At 41.7% G+C, this 13,088-nt stretch overlaps 1 protein-coding gene across 1 annotated transcript in view; it reads left to right on the top strand.

The window, feature by feature from the left end:
- The window catches only part of LOC150078466 (ileal sodium/bile acid cotransporter-like), a 63,458-nt gene that overhangs the window by 13,968 nt on the left and 36,402 nt on the right, over positions 1 to 13,088 (top strand). The gene's annotated exons all lie outside the window — the stretch shown is intronic.

The raw sequence follows: 13,088 nt of genomic DNA, 5'->3' as shown, positions 1-13,088 counted from the left end.
CTTTTCCCTGCCAGCAAAATTCCTGTATATCATTGACAAAACCCCATGACCTGCCCTGGCTGCCTGTCTGCATTGCTCAGAAAACTTCATATCTGACTGCACAATTACTCCCAGGTCTTTTTCATTTTCTACAACCTTAAGTGTAGTACCACACAGTCAGTACGTTTCTCTGGGGTTACTTCTACCTATATGCAGTATTTTGCATTTGTCAATGTTAACCTTCAGTTGCGAATTCTCAGCCTATCTGCCCAAATTTTCTAGATTTGGGCAGATGTGTCTCACACCTATCCCTTGGCCTGGTGGGTTCCCCACTGCCAGCTAACATATCCCGGAATTTCAATCTTGCGATATTGAAATTTCGCAAGATTATTCAATGAAAAAACCTTCGAGCCTACAGGCCAGTAAGGCTCCTGGAGTTGATGGAATATACCCTATAATCTTAAGGGAGGCGGCAAGTGAGTGCATTGAACCATTGAGGCTAATTGTGCGAGCATCACTAGACTCTGGGGAGATTCCGTTGGATTGGAAAAGTGCCAATGTATCTCCCATATACATAAGGGTGGTTCTAAGAGTGAAGTGGGAAATTATGGACCTGTCAGTCTGACTTCAGTGGTAGGGAAAATCATGGAGGCAATGATCAAGGGTAGAATTCAGGATCATTTGGATCGAATTGAAATTCTCAAGATACTCAGCATGGTTTTGTAAAGGGAAAATCATGTTTAACAAATCTGGTTCGCTATTTTGAAAGGGTCACTCACGAGCTGGATTTAGGGAATAATTTCGACATTGTTTATTTAGATTTCAGCAAAGCTTTTGACTCAGTCCCACATGAGCGGTTGCTTTATAAGCTGGAACAGGTTGGAATCACTGGGAAAATCCTTAGATGGATAGCAGGATGGCTTCAGGGCAGGAGGCAGAGGGTTGTGATAAATGGCTATTCCTCAGATTGGGTTGATGTAAGAAGTGGGGTTCCCCAAGGATCAGTATTAGGACCACTGTTGTTTTTTATTTTCATAAATGACATTGATGAAGGGATAGAGGGCGTGATGTCTAATTTTGCAGATGATGTTAAAATTGGTAGAGTAGTTAATGATCACTGTCAAGCTGAGCTTCTTCAGAGAGACCTAGATAGACTTCAGGAATGGTCAAAAAAATGGCAGCTATGCTTTAATCCAACAAAGTGTAAGGTATTACACCTGGGACACAGTAAACCCAAAATAACTTATTCACTTGGTGGAGTTCAACTAAACCCAGTACTGGAGGAAAGGGACTTGGGTGTTACGATACAGTCAGACATGAAAATTTTTTGGACACTGTAAACAGGTTGAAAGGAAGACCTATGGTGTCCTATCGATGATCTATCGAACTTTTGCAAGTAGAGATAGGGACGTGATAATCCCATTATATAAGGCTTTTGTTAGAGAACACATGGAATACTGTGTTCAAGTAGGGAGACCGCACCTGAAAAAAGACATCGAGCTTCTTGAAACGGGTGCAAAGACGGGTAACTTGCCTGGTGAGATCGGCAAAAGGGCGTCCTTATGAAGAAAGACTTCGAATATGTGGGTTGCAGAGTTTGGAAACTAAACACCTTAGAGGAGATTTCATTGAGGTGTTCAAGGCTCTGAGAGGAATCAGTAAAATGAATTAGGATGAAATTTAAGATTATGAATGATGCTAGAACTAGGGGACAAATTCAAGTTACGGGGAGAAATGTTTAGATTGGACTGCAGGAAGTTTTATTTTAGCCAGCGAGTTATAAATTACTGGAATAAGTTGCCTACATGGGTGGTAGAGGCTGAGAGTTTGGGGAAATTCAAAGGTCATTTGGACAGTACCTTCGGGTGAGGGAAAAGCATAGGATGATAGGTTTAATTTCCTTCTCTTTTATTAATTATTCGGGGGGTTTTTTATCATTTTTTTAAATTTTTTCTTTTTTTTTTTTTGACCGGTACGGCATAAGCCATAGGCTTTCTTGCACCATGCGGCTATTACTAATACTCCTAGAGTGGGATGGGCAGTTTGGCCTGCCTACCGGATTCGACACTACATGGACGTGACAACCATCGCCGACGAAGACATACTGCAGCTTTGCTGCCGACACGCCATTTGGCGATCTGAATTAGGCTAGGTACTCTAGCCTAATTCAGATTAGGCTAGAGTACCTGTCCAGGCTAGGTACACTAGCCTGGACACCTTTAAAACCCCATCCCAGGGCAGGGGAGGGAGGAAACAGGCCCCCTCCCTGCACCAACTCGTCCAGTTTTATATTAGTGCGGTGAAAATGTGCTCCTGCTTTTTTGGTTTATATCTGCGTTTATTGCTATTCCCCCGTTTGAATAAATATGTGTTTCAGCATGAGCAAAGTGTGGTGAGTTTATCAGATAAGTTTCAGGTGCTGGCGTTGTGGGATTTTGAAGATATAGTTATTTGAAGAAAGTATAGTTCCAGAAAGTGTTCAGCATTTACAGTATAATGCGTCCAATTCTGGACGTTTCTTCTCCACTTTAATAACAATAACAACACAAGAATCTGAATGGAGGGTTGAAAAATTCACAAAACCAACACAAGCAAGCATTTGAAGATACAGAAATTGTAATAACAACAACCCCCACTGCTAAAGGCAACTGAAATTCTATGATCACGTGGGAGTATAGTTTCGGTTGAGGTGAAATCTTGCCATGAATGTGTTTGACTGTTCGTTGTACGGCAAACAACAATATTCACGAGGATGTTGAGGTACAAACTTAATCAAATCTATTCAAAAGCAACTGTAGTTCAGTATTCAAAAAGAGGTCATTCGTTAAAATCTGTGTCTTCATTAAAAATAAATTGAAAATCACTTTCAACTGACAAAATACCATTGGTTAAAAATTTTGCTCATGAATGCTTTAATTATGTTCAAATAATACCATTGATTTGTTCATGAATACTTTAAAATAAAAACAATTAAAAATAGCACTCATTAATTTATTGGCTAAAAATAACATTAACATGTTGTTTAAAATAGTCTTCTCATTTAAAATTGGGTTCAAATACCGCTAAAATTCTTTTTAAAAATACATGTGCTACCATCCAGCAGCAAAATTTAAAAAATAACGAAATTCGGTGAGCGCAAGGATCATGGGAAGTCAAAAACATCAAGGTACTGAGAAGAGATTGCACAAAGGATTCACGTGTTGATGACGCCATCACCTTCAAAGTTCACTTGTGTGGGACGGTAGCGCCGCCTAGCGGCGACTGTCCCAATTAAAATCGGTTCAAAGTGTTTCGACTGCTGCTCCCCTAGCGGTGGGGGAGGGGTGGCAGACAGGCCCCCTTGTCAGTTTGGTTCAAAGTGTTTCGATGGCAGCGCCCTATAGGGGAGGGAAAGCAGACTGTCCCCCCGGTCAGTTTGGTTCAAAGTGTTTCGATGGCATCGCCACCTAGCGGGGAGATGGGGAGTGGGAGGGCTGACAGACCGCCCCCTTGGTCAGTTTGGTTCAAAGTGCTATCTCTCCTACTTGAGAATTTTTTCAGCTCCCCTGATGATTAGGAATGGAGATCTGAAAACACTGAATTGTAAAATTCAAAACTCTTATGTAGATTTTCATCCAGATGTGACAGTTATATACTGTTCTATCATTGAAGTGATTATAATTTTATTACAGGGTGTTGGTAAGCAGTTTTCTTTAGAACTTTTGGTAGAAATACAGAAGAAGGCATCGATTTAAATAAAGTTTAATCTTTTTCAGTAAGAAGAGGACCAGATATTGTATGTTATTGCTAATAAATTGTGTTTTTGTTTTACTTATTGACTCAACATTTTAGAATGGATACAGTGAGTGAAAGTGGGTTGCTTGAATCTGGGGATGATAATTCTTCCTCTGGTTCTGGATCTGTTGACTTATCTAGGAAGAGGAGGTCTACTGAGCCTACAAAGAAAGGTAAAGAGACTCCCAAAACTCCTAAAGCTGTGTCTCGTGGAGACAAAGATAAGAATAAAAATCCTACAGTGGAGGAACTAAAGAAAAACAAAAAATTCTCCTCCTATTCTTGAGGAAGAGGGGGTGGAAGTTGAGGTTAATTTGGCGCTGTCTAATATTTGTGCTGGTGATCAGGATAATACACATTTCATATATTCAGAAACAGTTCAAAATTCTTCCTTCACTGAGGGTTTGAACCTGGGGGGGGGGGGGGTCCAAGAGCCCTCGGCTGTTTATGCCACCGTGGCTAAAATTAGAAAGGCATTGGAAGAATATGTCTGCTGATTCCAGTAAGGTTACTAAATTGGCTTCAAATCGTATTCATAGTCTGTGGGCAAACCTGGAAGCTCTTACTACAGCTTTATTGACAGATAATGAGAAACTCAAGGTTCGAGCTGGTCATTTTTATCAAATTATGAACAAACAGGTTGACCCCATGTCTCCTAGATCTTTTGCAGAGGTAGTTAATGGCTTGGCTGTGGGTGCAGTATCATAAGAAAAAAAAAAAAAAAAGAAAGACAGATTTCAGTGCCTTTAGGGGAGGAGTCCTCCTTGGGCTCTCGGTCGGCATTAGGGATCATTGATCCGAATAGAATTATAAGTTTTAGACCTGCTGAAGATTCTAGCATCTAGCCAGGATGTCAGAAACACACAATAACAGATACTATAAAGAAAGTAAAATATGAAGGTCACGAATATAAGTCTTTTCAAAAATAAAGGGGTCTTTGGAGACAAAAAGTACTGAGGATGCAGACAGATTAACCCGTATTTCAGGCTTGAAGGAGGCAGGGCTCTCTGTTGAGAAACGTAGGTTGACGTCTCCAACTGTCCTGATTTATAGAGTCCCAAAGGAGTATAATAAAGATGAGATATTGGATGATCTATATAATAAGAATTTCAGAGATTTTTAAATTACTCTGGAAGAAGTAAATAATGGAACTACATTTAGATTCAGCTCTGGTTCTGCTACCAAGGTTACAAATTGGGTAATTGGATTCAGCCCAAAGCTTTACAAATGTTTATTACAGAACATGTTTGGGTTTTGGCTCTCACAGTTTCAGAAAGTTCACGGTTGTGAATAAGTGTTTAGGATATGGACACTCTGGACAGAATTGTTCGCATACGACAGTCTTGTGGGCACGTTTTTGCTGATTGTTCTAATAAAGGGGATCAGCCACAGTGTGTAAATTGAAAAAGAAGAAATAAAAACTGATCACTCTGTAAAGGACAGTAAGTGCCCTGAGTACCTCAGAGCAATTGAACTGGTAAACAAGCGCACTGTTAATAAATAGTACATCTTTATTAGGTTCATCTTTGGATTATAATTTAAAAAATGGAACTTTAAAAATTTTACAGATTAACGCTCAGAGATCTAGGGTGATTGCAGATGAGATAAGGACTGCTACATCCGATATAGGATTTGATTTGGTTTGTATTCAGGAGCCCTATTGCTCTTCTCAGATTGGAGGTCATGCTTATAAAGTGGGAGGATATCCGGCGACATGTAGGATTATCCCGCCTACTGATTCCCTTCCAAAATCGGCTATAATAGTATTTAATAATGATTTGGTGATTGCTACAATCACTGGTGAGTGTACACCAAACATAGTTTGTGTATCTATCTCATCTAGAGTCTTCTCGACATATTTAGTGTCGATGTACTGCTCTCCTTTGGAAGTTGTTCACCTCGCTTTGCACAAATTGGATAGTATATGTTTTAGGTTTGCTATAGGAAATCTAATTATTGCAGCGGATCTGAATGCAAAGTCGACACTTTGGACAGTGGATATGCTGATGCTCGTGATATTCTCTTTGAGGAATTGATATTGTCTCACAGTCTTTAAGTTCACAATTTATCAAATAAACCATACACTTTCTTCACTTCAAATGGCCAGGCTAACATTGATGTGACTTTGTCATCCTATAATTTGGATAGGTGTATATATATTAAATTGGGATGTGCATCCTAAAATGATAAATAGTGACCATACTGCAATATTCTTTACTGTCGCTCCGGATTCCGTTACTGACTCCTTTTCTGTGTAAGAGATTTGAGAAGGTTTTCCATGAAAAAGATCGATTGGAGTAAGTTTAAGAATTATCTTAATGGGATATATAATCAGGTTGAATTTCAGCAGTATAATGGTTTTAATGCGCAGGAAATGGTGCACCAATAGAATATCGCTTATTGCAGGCGATGCAGCAGTCAACCAAGTGGAAACAAAATAAAAAAAAACACCTGTCCCTTGGTGGAACGTGGCCTTGACACAGTTGAGATCTCGGGTGAAATTTTCTAGATGAATATATCAGCGTAATAAACATTTGTCGGTGGCACATGTTGAGCAATTAATGGAAAACTACAAAAATTTGTGGAGATAGTATCATAGAGCGATGGCTGAAAGCAAGCGTACATGTTGGCAGAATCTTGTGAGGGAGGTAGGAAATTCTGACCCCTGGGGATTGGTCTATAGGCTTTCTCGAAATAAATTGGTTCCGGGAGAAGTTGACAATACTGTAACGTCCGACGGACGAGAAACACTAGATTGGAGCAGCACAGTTGAGGCTATAGTCTGTGGTCTTTTTCCTGAGGATGTTTCCAGCCGGGACACAGATGATCAATCTAAAAGTCGTATGGAAAACTGAAAATATGTTGGTTCCTTTAATGCTGAACTTTTTACATTGGTGGAACTCGGTGCAGCAGTTGCTAAACTGAATCGTAAAAAGTGCCCTGGCTTGGATCTGATTGAAAAACCATATATTGGTTAAATTTTTTGACTTTTTTCCCCAGGTTTTACTCACTCTTTTTAATAAATGTTTATTGGAGCGAGTTTTTCCTCGCGCTTGGAAATTGGCATTGCTTAAAATTTTGCATAAGCCAGGTAAACCAGAATGTGATCCGAAGGGGTATAAACCGATTTCTCTTCTTGCAAATTTGGGAAAATTGTTTGAAAGATTGTTGAGTCTTAGAATTCTGATGATGTTCGAGGAAAACGGGCTTTGTTCTAACTATAAGTATGGATTTAAAAAAGGGCACTCTACTGAGGATGCAATGATTACTCTTTTGAATTATATCAAGTTGTCTCCAAGCAAATATGTTTTAACTATGTTTGTGGATTTTGAAGGTACTTTTGATTCTGTTTGGTGGGAGAGTCTTCTGAAGTCCCTGAGAACAGCAAATTGTAATTATTATGTCTACCAAGTTGTCAGATCTTACTTCCAGGATAGAGTAGTTAAAGTTTGTGCTAAACATTTGATGTATAGTAAACAAGTTACACGGGGATGTCCACAGGGTTCAGTTCTGGGTCCATATTTTTGGAATGCGGTATTGGATTAGTGGTTGATTGAACAGGGCGACGAAATTTTTATTGTGGCTTATGCAGATGATCTTGTCATTGGTGTGTGTCTGGGAAATCTCGATCTGAGTTGGAGCAGCGCATACAACCGATACTTGACACGGTAGGCAGAGCAAAATAAGCTTAAGATCTCAACTAGGAAATCTAATTTTATGGTATTAAAAAATCATCTTGATTATCATCGTCCGCCTCGAGTGTTACTATACGGTGTTCAAGCCTCTTACATTTCTCATGTTAAATACCTTGGAGTTATACTTGATGACATACTTGAATTTACGAAACATGCGTCTCATATTAACGAGAAGATTAGGAAATTGACGTCATCGATAGTAAGGATTTCCCGAAGTCAATGGGGATTAAATAAAAGAACCTTATTTCTATATTAAAAAACCATTTTTCTACCAATTGCGGCATATAGTTCCGGAATGTGGTTTGAGGCGGTGGCGAAGGTCAAGATTAAGTTAAAATTGCTGTCCCTGCAGAGACTCATGTTGTTATCTATACTCATGGCTCCAAGAACTGTCTCCACAGTTGCTCTACAGGTAATTGCGGGAACTGTCCCTTTGGAATTATATATTGCATACCGTGGAATGATATACAGATTAAAGAGGGATTTAATTACAAATTTCTTGAACATTATTACAGATCCTAATAATGACCCTAAAATGAAAAAACTTCGAATTTGGAATAGTTTAATTGATGTCTGGAGAGCCTATTGGAGTGATGGAGAGCATGGTGATATTACAAGAAAATTTATACCTGCTGCTGATTTTGCTACCTCTAAACCAATTTTTTCCTGGTTTTCCCCAACAATGCATACATCTTACTTGCTGACTGGGCACGGCTCTCTTCGAGCAATGCTTTTCGTCGAGGTTTGGAGAATGATCCATTTTGTTACTATGGCGAAGAGGAATCATGGTTACATGTGTTGTTTCATTGTATCCATTACACTTTAGAAAGACAGATGCTCATATGTACGGTTCCCGAGTTGGCTGAAGATACTTTACATGTTCTTGTCAGAGATGCATTGAGCATTCGGGCTTTAAGACTTTTCTTATGCAGTCTTCACTAAACGAATTATAATTAGACGTTCTCTATGAGTTTTGCAACTGCAAATTCTGAAACTACTGGGTTAGACCTGGTTCATGGTGTTGGGTCTAACCAATTACTGTGTTTGGCATGATTCATTGTGTCATTGCCTTGATTCTACTATGATCTTCATGTGAGGCCTAAATGTTACTGTTCCTGACTGATATTGACTCTACAGAAATTGTGTCCATTGGAGTAATAACCACTGGGTTTTTTTTTGCTGGCTCCCAGGATTGGGCAACCTGGGAGTGGGACTGCTGGCACCCACCAGTATTGCACTTCGTCTGGTAGGTGCGGGATTTGTGCTCTTGCACAAAAGTTTTTTAAAAAGTATATACAGGTCCGGCTCCTCGTGCCGGGGACGGGCATCAGGTAGCAGCTGCCCTGGTGGCAAAGTGACCTGACACTAACAACATACTACGCTCACAGACACTTCTACTACACCTATTTATACTTTCCTATTCGAAAACAGGATTATTATTTTAATTGGTTTTTGTTTAACTTTCCTTGTTTTGAAATTTCTGATTTCATTTCTATCTTGTCAGGCCCAATTTACAGTTCATCTGTCAAATAAGGTAAACTAAGTGGAGATGGGCAAATGCCTAGGGACCACCCCGACAAACACACACACACACACACACACACACACACACACACACACACACACACACACCCTCCCTGCACCAAGACAAATGGCAGCCAGAAAGAGAGAAACTTGAGCAAATTTCTTAAAAAAAACCAACCGTACAAATCCATGAGGCCTGGCATATAAGATCTTGAGAGAGAAAACCTTCTCCCCGGAAATATTCAACACTGTTTCAGTAGACACTCAGGAAACTAATTGTTGGCAGAATTCTGCCAACCTTATTCTAGACAAACGGTTTCCACCTGATGACATCTGAGGATCACCCAGAACATTCAGCAATTAGAGCTACCAACAGAAATTATATAGCAAAAGAGAAAGCGACCCATTCACATTAGAAGAACTTTGAGCAGTCCTTAAAAACATTAATGTCAAAAAGTGTCCGGGCCTTGACCTAATAGAATACATCTTTATCATCCGCTTTCATAAATTGTGGCCGCACCATCCACTCCTTCTCTTCAATAAATGCTTGGATGAAGGATGCTTCCCAAAAGAATGGAAGTTGTCCCTCCTTCGCCTCGCCAAAAAGCCTCACAAATCACCAACAGATCCCCGCAGCTTCCCGCCTATTGTCCTGCTGGCTAACCTTTGTAAGGTTCTTGAGCGATTCATGGCTCTCAGGGTTGTCTCCCTGCTAAAGATGCATGATTTAGTCTGTCTCACCATGCCAGTATGGCTTCACCCGTGGAAGGTCGTATGAAGAGGTTCTTTTCGATCTGATCATACATATGAAGAAAAATTCGAATTGGCCATCTTCATACCATGCCATCTATCTTGTCAGGCCCGATTTACAGTTCATCTGTCAAATAAGGTAAACTAGTTGAAGATGGGCGAATGCCTAGGGACCACACACGCACACACAACACACACACACGGCGTCGAAGGGAGCCTTCGACACCGTCTGGTGGGATAGTGCCTTGGCAGGCCTTCGAACTGCTGCTTACCCCCGGCAATTATACAGCCTCTTCCAGAATTATTTTTCTGACCGAGCAGTTATTCTTAAATTAAAAATTCCAGCAAGTCACCAGATCAGTAAATCGAGGTTGTACCCAAGGGTCAGCTCTGGTACCCCTCATTTGGAATATAGTCCTCCAAGACTGGCTATCCCGCACCTTCAGGAATGCGAAAATTGTGGCTTTCGCTGATGATCTCACAGTGGTGGTGTTAGGGCATTCACAGAAGGCCATCGAAGAAAACGCAAACCAGGTCCTCGACGATCTCTCAACTTGGGCTGCACTTAATAAGTTGCATATCAATCCAACAACATCTAAAATGATGCTATTCAAGAATAGACTGGACCTCAGGCGCCCACCGCAGGTAAAGATATTTAATGCGTGTTATTTGGTTTTTAGGAGCATTAGCAATGAAGGCCATATTGCTCCGGGAAATGCGGTGGTCATTCCCTGACCTTTCCGCATTCTCCGTATTTGGTAGTGACAGGCTCGAACCCGGTCTAATCAAGAAGCGTGTGCTACGCACTGCTGCTCCTTCCCACCTGGCTACAGAGGCGCCATGTATTTAATGCTCAACTGCCAATCGTCACCGAAACCAAGGTACTTGGGGTGGTTATTGACCACAAACTCAGCTTGCTCCCACATCTTGTTCATCTAAGAAACAAAGTTAAGAGATTCTCAGTAACCATATACGCATCTCTAAAAATGATTGGGGCTCCAAAAGTCCCTGCGGTTGTACTACATAGCAGTAGTTTTACCAATTGTGACCTACGCAGCCGGAGCCTGGTTCCATCGGGTAACTCTTGTAAAGATGCGAGACAAGCTTGGAACCATCCAGAGGTCAATGTTAATGGCAATCTGCAGAATGTGTAGAACGGTCTTCACTCCTGTCGTTCAGGTCATTCACTTCCGCTCGATCTATATGTCATCTTCCGTGGGTTGTGCTTCCGAATTATGAGAAATATCCCAACAAAGATCCTCGACATTGGGGTTAACGTGGATGCTGACCCCAAGGCTGAGATGACCCGTTGCTACAACGAGCTCTTCAACATTTGGAAAACTCGATGTGATAAACTCAACACTGGGCATTGTCACAAGATTCCTACCTGATGTAACCTACGCTGCTACTAAATCTGTACAGTCTTGGTTTACCCCTTCACTAGAAACGTCATACCTAATTACCGGACACGGATCCATGAATGAAAAATTACACCATCTGGGTCTCCACCCAACAGATCTCTGCCACTGTGGAGCCAAAGAGAACTGGTGGCATGTACTGTTCGAGTGCATCACGTATGCTGATCTGAGACACAACCTTGTCAGCTGTACACAGATCTCTGGCGAGCATCTAGAGCTCTTCCTACAGAACCATAGCAACCTCCCTGTACTGCAAACGTACTCACAGCTGAAGTCTAAGCGCAGACGAATGATTAACAGTCCCCCAATGGCCACCATCGATGACCCAACAGTGACCATGTCTTTTTTTACCTTCCCCTCCGTCCTGCTACATGGGCTGTGGAGCTTGTTTCTGCGGCCTGTGTGTAGGACGGAAAACACTTTTTTTTTTCTCCTTCCCATCTCTTCTTTTCTCTTCGCGTTTTTCAGTGTGGCTGTCACATTGTGTTTTATTATTATTAATTTTATTTATTATTATTTTTATATTTGTTTCGCCACATTGATTTTTTTTTTTTTTTGCCACGGGAAAATTTTTTTTTTTATCTCCTCCGTAGTGGGCCCCTAGAGGAATCTGGCCCACCTTTTCGCAACGTCGGGTGGATCAGTCTCGTATAGAGACAGTACGTGTTCCATTGGGACTGGCCCACCTTCCCGTGGTGTGGACGAGTACCCAGAATCATCTGCCCAGGTGACTGATGCTTCTGGGTAGCCAAGCGGCCAGACAACAACAGCACACACACAAACTTACGTCACACACACATTTGGCCCATTTGTAGTGATACTGTTATTCACAGAGATACGAGGCGGAGTTCTAGGAGTCGCCCCTTACATAAACATGTCCACATGTCCTCCCTGCATGGGGGCACCTGCTCCTGCGACTTTTAATTCCCTTCGCTATCCCTACTTCGCCTAAATCCAGGGTGGACTGTCTTCACTATTAGTCCCACAGTCTGACCTCCTCCTATCTTATTCCCTGTGAACTCTTCAACAAAAAAAAATTTTTTTTTGTGTGGCCTCTGCCAGGGTCGCTCAAAGAGTATGATGGGCAGCCTGGCTCACCTCCCAGTGGTGGTGGCGAGCAACGTAGAGTCCCATTGGGGCCCTGCGGCCAAGAAACAACAGAACCCAACAATACTATACACATAAAACATGCCATACACATTTCTGGCATTTACAGAGTCCTGTATACTTCACAAGAGTACAGATGGTGCAGTTGTGGGAGACCAGGGGTGGCGCCTTACCCTAAACACTATGCCACCCTGCCTCTCCCATACTTCGCCTGGTGGGGCTCGTCTCCACTAACCTCTTTGGGGGATGCTTACTCTATCGTTCCAATTCTTCTACCTGTTTCCTCCAGTCTTCAGTCTCTCCCCCTCTTACTAAACCGACCGAGTACACCCCCTAACAACGCCGCCAAATTCTAATCAACGTCTAAATTCTATTGCTTTCTTGTAAATCTTTTTCGGCCAAATTCTAGTGTTCACCCCCCCCCCCTTTTTTTTTTAGGCCTTGCCACAGAAATCCTTGGAAATTAGGTGGTGGAGCTAGCCAGAGTACTTAAATAATCTGCTGGGTGCCTGACCTGCCTCCTCGTGGCAAAATGTGGGCAACGGTGGGTCCCAATAGGGGCCCGACGGCTAAATGGTCAGAAAAACAACAGAACATAACACTACACGACATTCCACTCCCCCACACACTTTTTAAATCTCTGGTCTCCACAGAATTCCGTGACACTTACACGTAACTATGTTTCCCCCATCTCCGCATTATACAATGCGGAGATGGAGGAAACCGCTGGTGCCGTCAGACAACTAACACACTTTACACAAACCAGTTTTTGGATGTATCCAGACAAGTCCGGCGTCTATAAACAAGACAACGCGTCATGCCACAAGGCCCGGTAGGTTGG

This window comes from Mastigoproctus giganteus, chromosome 11 (assembly GCF_048544385.1).
Source record: "Mastigoproctus giganteus isolate SK-2022 chromosome 11, ASM4854438v1, whole genome shotgun sequence".
NCBI classification, from domain to species: domain Eukaryota; kingdom Metazoa; phylum Arthropoda; class Arachnida; order Uropygi; family Thelyphonidae; genus Mastigoproctus; species Mastigoproctus giganteus.
This window is presented reverse-complemented; position numbering and strand designations above follow the sequence as displayed.